The 7,523-nt window shown below is 45.3% G+C and overlaps 1 protein-coding gene across 1 annotated transcript in view; it reads right to left on the bottom strand.

The window, feature by feature from the left end:
- The window catches only part of LOC137424540 (protein kinase C iota type), a gene marked incomplete at its 5' end in the record, with an annotated part of 105,234 nt that overhangs the window by 1,688 nt on the left and 96,023 nt on the right, over positions 1 to 7,523 (bottom strand).

The raw sequence follows: 7,523 nt of genomic DNA, 5'->3' as shown, positions 1-7,523 counted from the left end.
CTTTCCCGCAACTACATCCGATTTGCCTAGGAATGTTTGCAATTGTTTTTTTAATGTGCAATAGATAACTCCCTTCCTCTTCGAGGAGAGAGACCTCTGAAGCCTCCGAAGGCCCACCAGCTAATGCTGGCACACGGAACACCTCGCGATCCGAGAGACCCAGCGATCAATGATTCATGAGGTCGAGAATCAAACCCAGACCAGACAGCTGAAGGTAGACATTGCACCATCCCATCAGAACATTTTTCTTTCCCTACTCACCAGCTAACCTGAAAACTATTTGGTCACGTTTGCACATCCGACAAGAATCTCAACATCCAAGTCTGACAAAAATCCATTTCATCAAGAAAAGGGTTGCGGAGCAGCACGACGGTCAAAGTTTTCCAGTTAGGGATGTATATTCTGTAACAAATGTACTTGTTGTGTAATAAACTGAAATGTGGAGCACAGATGAGCAAATGTTTTTCTTTCTTTTTAATTGCTCATCGAGAAGCTTCAATGGTCGAGCGAAGAATCAACAGACAGATATTGAACAAGTCAGACGAGGCCATGGCGTTTACCAAGAGATCCTCGGAACAAGGTTCATCGAGGACGGGGTGGTGAATACCGGGCAGAGGTAGTTACGAGGAAGCAAAACAGCTGATTTTGGGGGTAAGTGAGGAACATGTTGATTTACGAGCGTATTTACACATAGGAGTGAATTACGTGGATGGCGAGAACGGGAAAGAGGAACAGACGGTGAAGAAACCAACCTGGTCCAGATAGGTGTGTACCACAAATCAGTGAGAGAACAATTACCTGTTTGACGGAAAACTGGAAGGTACCGAGAGCTAAGGGTGTTGTACTCTTGTGAATATGAAATTGGCGCACCTCCGCAAATCCCCAAACAATTCCAACCTAAAGTAAACTTGAAAGACGGAAAAACGTTCCACCAGGAATGACTAAATATCAAATTTGAGTTTAAAATTTTCCCCTTTTGACCCCTGTTACCCCAAGTCCCAAACCCTTGGGGCATGAACTGGGTGTCAAATCCAAAAACTCGTTACATATTCCATGCGTCTCCCAATGTTGATTCCATATGCAAAATTTCATTAAATAAATATTTTAAAATGTGCCCATAATTGCATTTTTTTTTTTTTGACACCGCCCGAGGGGGCAGCACTAAAATGACACTACTCTTGCACCTTCTTGCCATGTAGTGATCATAACTACCAAGTTTGGTGAATTTCTGCCCAACCGTTGGGAGATAGCGTGATGGACAAACACACTGACGGACGGAGCCAATTACAATATCCTCCCGTTTATTTTCAAAAAGAGTGGGGATAATAACTGGGATGAACGACCAATCAGCTACCTTTACGTGCTCTTCTCTCTGTTAGCAACACATGGTCGCAGGGAGCGCCATTTTATGGGGATGTGTCTGCGCCGCTGATGCAGTGCCCCCAGTTGGTCAGAGCAGGAAAAAGTGGCCCCAGGACAAAAGAAAGTGGCTATTTTGTTCTGAGTGCCAGCGATAGCTCGCCCACTTCGCGAAGAACACCGTGAGGTCTTTAGCGTCCACCGACCGATTCCGGAAGACGGGACGACCCCCAGTTTAGCGTCCATCCAAGGGGCGGCACACACATTGATGAATCACCTGCCTGTGAAACACCGGGATGACAGTTTATAGGTGGGTCGGGATTCAAATCCAGGCTCGACCGCTCAGAATTTAGTTCCACAAATGCCAAATTAGATACTGGAGCAGAAATGGACGTCTTGTGTGGTGATTTTAGAGGCTAAGATTAATAACAGGCGATGGACAACTCGCTTCCCCGAGTGGAAAATAAAAAAGTATTATAATGTTACCGCGTAACTTAAGAAAAACATCGAGGATATTGTGAAAACAAAGCGCCCCGTCGTTGAGCTGTTATTTGAAAAACGTAATTAGAACTTTTGACCAATTTTAGCCGTTGTTTTATTTTTCCCTTCTCGAAAGCGTTTTGTTGCTTTTTAGCAGCCGGCGCATGGTGATTGTACGCCTTGTGGAGTGAAGGGAAGGCATGTCAAGCCGAACCCCAACGCATAAGCGCTACAGCAAGAAGCCTCGTCTCTTCCGGTAAATATACACTGCATCACCCTGGTGGATATTTGCAATCTCCCGCACGGAACCGGCCCCCCTCCTGCACTGCAATCGAACCTCTCTCCCCATTTTGTCCCCTGTTCGTGTCCAGGTCACGCTGGCCTCGGGTTACAGCAACCTTGCTGGAGACAAACAAGCGGAGAGGGTGGAGAGAGAGAGAGAGAGAGAGAGCACAATGAGCGCTTTGGGAGAAAAAGAACGACAACAAGCAAGTGCAAATACGTTTGGTTTCAGGGGTTACTTTAAAGGAGAAACCTTAAAATGCAAAAGCATTAGCTCCTCAGGTCCTCAATATTACCTGATGGAGTTCTTTTGCCACTTTGATCATCTGCTGTAAAGTTACAGCTCCTGAGGTTTCTTCTCTGTAACTGCTCTGCCGGTGCTCTGTGACATCTGTGACCGCAATTGCCGAAAGCAGAGGAGGTGTTCTAGGTGTTGGAAAACCTACTGCTCGAGGTCCATCATTATCGCTCTTCGGAGGTCTTCAGTCCAATGCTTTAGGCTTTCATGCTCATGATGCAACGTGTGCTTTACGTATCGGGGACACGACTTGAATCGCCGTGCCAGGCAGCAAGTGAAGTTGAGCAAGAGCGGTGAGTGGTTCGAGATTTCCTCCTCGTGGAGAGGTTTCACAACACCGCTGTTGACACGGGAGGAGTTCCAAATGCCACAGCTGAGTAACAGCGATCGAAGGTCCCCAATGGTCAAGAACACCGAGAATCGTGCCCATCATCGAATCAACAACCCATACCCCCTCGCAACCTCAAAAAAAAACACAAACACTACAAGTATGCCAAAATACCAGTTAGTATGTATGTTCCACAGTATCAACTAGAATGACACTCAGTAGAGAGCATAACTCCACCTGGTTAGCCATATCACTCAATTGTGAAGAATCATTTTTAAAAATTATACTAGCTCGATCCGGATCCGGATCTTCACCAAAATTGAAGCGATTCTTCCTTGTCACACACACACATGTCGAACAAGTTTCGTCCAAATCCATCCATAACGTTTTGAGATATCCTGTTTCGTTTTTGGCCCGATCTCCCAATGGTGAAGAATCACTTGAAAAATTAAATAATTCTCATATCCGAATCCATATTCAGATCTTTACCAAAATTGAATCGAATTGTCCTTGTCAGACACCTAACCTCTCCACTAAGTTTCGTCCAAATCCGTCCACAGCTTTTTGAGATATCCCGCTATGTATCGTTTTTGGCCCGATTTCCCAATGGTGAAGCATCACTTTAAAAATTAAATAATTCTCATATCCGAATCCATATTCAGATCTTCACCAAAATCGAATCAAATCGTCCTCGTCACAGACACCCAACCTCTCCACCAAGTTTCGTCCAAATCCGTCCACAACTTTGAGATATCTTGTTCACAAACAAACAAACAAGTCAGGGGTGAAAACAACCTCCATCCACCTTTGGTGACGGAGGTAAATATCAAGCAGGTTATTTAAGCAGAGATGAAACAAAACGAAAAGCTTGAAGCGTAAGGACGGCAAGATTGAGCGCATCGACAGGTTTTTGAAGTTTTCGGCCCAAAAAGGCAACTTTCACAATCATGTGATGGCAACGAGTGAACAAGCAAAGAACCGACCAATCATAAGAATCAGGAACGGAACACACACAATGTAAACATCGGTACTTGGGCCTCCTATCGCGTCCATAATCCGACCTTTGGTATGCCAACGTGATATTTGTTGATTTACGTCACAAGTTCGAACTGTGCTGATCGAAAGCACCAGGTGCTGCCACGATTCATTTCAGCCAAGTACACCCAACGAATCATGGGAGTAGAATCTTCCTCTTGCCACAATCTCTGCTACACCGCCTCGTCTCCTGCTTTTCCCCTTCCGACACAGCTGGTTCTAGGCTCCAGGGAATTCTTTCAGCTCATCTCCCAGTGGAGACTACAGGTGCCCCAAGGCATCACGGGCCTAGTCCTGTTCCTATTCGAGAGCATTGATGAGCTATTCGGTGTTCTGGAAAACCTATTTTCCTCTTCGCAGATGATCGCACATTATTCCCGACAATCCCACTGAAAGGCTGGCGGCAGCTGCTTCCCTCTCTGTTGACCTTGGAAAGGATCAGATTTTAGTCGAACACTTGAAACGTGTCTTTCGCTCGTGGAAAATCTGCCATTCTCACCATGCATCTCCATAAGGATCATCAGGCAAACCTGTGTATTTACATAACCAACCACTGGAGGAAGGTCCGTCTTTCAAACGTCTGGGCCATACCACCAGGTGCGATTCATTACACCTGGGCCGACAGTGTTCTTGGTGCATCCCACGTCGTTCCAAGTCCTTCCTTAGTAAATTTGGCCTCTCATAGCCGACAAGGCCTTCTTCCATACCCAATGTAGTAATGCTCTCCCATATGGGCTGCCCCCACCCCCACTTCAAACCTGACACTCCTGGAAGCCGTGGAATTCAAAGCTGTCAACAATATTGGCATATCCCACAAAGAAGCAGAAGCACAAGGCCTGCTGCTCTCTCATCGTAGACAGGTTGGTGCCCTGTGTGTCTACGACCTGTCCTCAGGTCTTGCTTGCTCTGCTCTTTCATCCCTCCAGGTCGCATGCATTTTCCCCAACAACCTCTTCCTTGTGAAACTCCAAAAATCCAGGCTCACTCCTCACCTTCACTCATTCGTTGCTCTTTTTCCTCCTGCTTGTGGAACCTTCTTTTTAAGATTTGTCGATTGCCATGTTTCCTTCCCTCTTCTCTTTCCTCCTCTTGTTTATCCGTCCCCATTGTAGCAAGGTGTGATGTCCCACTGCCCCACCGTCAATGGGTTACCTTGTACCCCTCGACCACCCCGTGCTTCCATCGCCCAGCCTATATATAAGAGTTGTAGTATAGAATAGGTCACAAGAGGAGGCCAATTGGCCCAACATGACTGTGCTGTACCCATCCCCATGAAGTTAATCTTTCAAATTACTTATCTTCTCTGTACTTACCCCATTAAAAAACAACTTAGCATTTCAGGAAATTCTAAAAAAAAAAAACTTTGTATACACTATACAAGATCGAGGCTCGTGTAGGACCTAACATTAATCACAAAAAACATAAACGGACACACAAAACATACAATAAAAAGAGTGGGAGACAAGATGGAGAGAGAGATGGAAGCACACACGTACAACAGCAGAGAACAGGGACATCGGGAGATCTGTGGAAGGGAGAGGGCTTGGGGGGAGGTGGGAGAGGTATAAAACACACGGACACTGCTAGAACTTCCAGGAAAGAAGTCGGTATTTCAAAAAAGTGGATCTGGGGTGAATTGACGGGGGTAGAAAAGATCAAGGTTTTGGATGGGGGAAGATAAGAGATGGTGGTTACACCCATGGCAAGAAATTTGGCTTGGTTACTGGGACACAATTAGACCGTGGGATAATTAGGTGTTCACAATTCCATAGCAGATAGGACAGCCAGCTTTATATCCCCATCTGAAGGATGGCGTTTTCTGAAATGCAGCACCACTTTTTTGGTTTCGCATGAACTCCTAACTCACCATCTTCCCTCAGTGACGTCGTGATCCGTGAAGCAAGTCGTCATGATTGTCATAAATCCGAGTTTCTTGTTCTGACTGATCAGATGCGTTTGGGTCACGAGTTGCCAGGATGTCCACAAAGTTTCCGAGAGGCAACGCATCTCCATCCTGCTCTGCTGGTGCACAATATCGATGGATCCCCCCGCCCCCCTTCCCATGCCTCCTCACCCCAAGCCCTCTTCCTCCCACAGATCTCCCGATGTGATCAAATGTTGTACTTGTGTGCTTCCCTCTCTCTCCCCATCTTGTCTCCCACTCCCTTTATCTTATGTTTTATGTGTCCGTTTGTTTTTATGTGATTAATGTTAGCTCTTACAGGAGCCTCGATCTTGTATACAGAAAAAGAAAAAAAAAATCCTCAGGGTTTGGTCGGAGATGTCGTGGTCAAATTCAGGATACATTTGGTCCAGTCACGATGAAAAGAAAGTCAAATCGGGAAAGCAGAGAGTCCCGGAGTCATGAAGTACATTCAAAGTCTTCGACTGCGGCACAGGTAGAATAAAATCATTCTCAACCTCACCGAAGGAGACATCTTTCTTGTGCGAGAGAAGGAACACATTCACAATGACTGGCCGCTTGCCTGTCATGAAGATTTATCAAGGTGAGGACGCCAACGTCCGAAGAGCGGATGTGGTGCTTTGTAGAGACAACATATGGTGGAAGTACCAAAAAGCCATCACTGTGCGTTTGCTGTTCGAGAAGATCCGAGGAAAGAAGAAGAAGAATGAGAAGAAGAAGTAAAGTGGTGCCAGAGGTGGGATAAACATCTATGTGTCCAGAAACATTTATGTGTCAAGTAAAAACAGCACTACGTGTAATCTTTTTAGGCCGGGAGTGTGCTGGACACAAACCATGGTTTGAGCTTTATTTCACTTCCTCTTGTTGTTTCCTGTCCGGAGTAAAAATCATTGAAAATTGAAAATCATTGAAAAATGAAAATCATCATTGTCGTTGAAAATCATTCCAAGCAGGAACTTACTGTTTTTCGCGAAGTCTAAATAACACAAACAGACACGAAGAACCAATGCAACGCGTTAAATAATGTGGTGTAAAACAGCGGTCGGGAACCTATGGCTCGCGAGCCATATATGGCTCTTCCGGGGACAGCATATGGCTCCCAGACAATTTTGAGTTGAAAAAAACAAAAACAAAAAAAAAAACAGTTTGGAACTGATTTTAAAATACTTGTGATATTTCTTGCGCACTGGTCTTTTCAAGTTCATCACTCATCCACATGAGTGTGCAGTGGACAAAATCGACCTGACATGCATCCCCGGGGTCTCTATCGGAGACTTTGAGCTGGAAGTTGCTGACCTGAAGGCATCAGACATGTGGATGAGTAAGTTCAAGTCACTTAATGGAGAGTTGGAAAGTCTTGCGCGACAGCGAGCAGAGCTGGCGAGGGAACACAAGTGGACAGAAATGAAAAATCTTCAACCTGAAGACCAGCTGATTCTTAAAACTTGGAACGAGCTTCCTGTGACATACCACACAATGCAGCGTGTGAGTATTGCCGTATTGACCATGTTTGGCTCTACATATGCATGTGAGCAGTCATTCTCGCATATGAGGAACATTAAGACCAACCTACGCTCACGTTTAACTGATGGAAGCCTCAACGCCTGCATGAAGCTCAACCTCACCACGTATGAACCAGACTACAAGGCCATCAGCAAAACCATGCAGCACCAGAAGTCGCATTAAAAGTAAGACATATTTAATTTATTATACGTTAAAAATACTATATGGCTCTCAATGAAATATATTTAGAAATATTTGGCTTTTATGGCTCTCCCAGTCAAAAAGGTTCCTGACCCCTGGTGTAAAAGACGCTG

This window comes from Myxine glutinosa, chromosome 4 (assembly GCF_964187855.1).
Source record: "Myxine glutinosa chromosome 4, kmMyxGlut1.1, whole genome shotgun sequence".
Classification (NCBI taxonomy): Eukaryota; Metazoa; Chordata; class Myxini; order Myxiniformes; family Myxinidae; genus Myxine; species Myxine glutinosa.
This window is presented reverse-complemented; position numbering and strand designations above follow the sequence as displayed.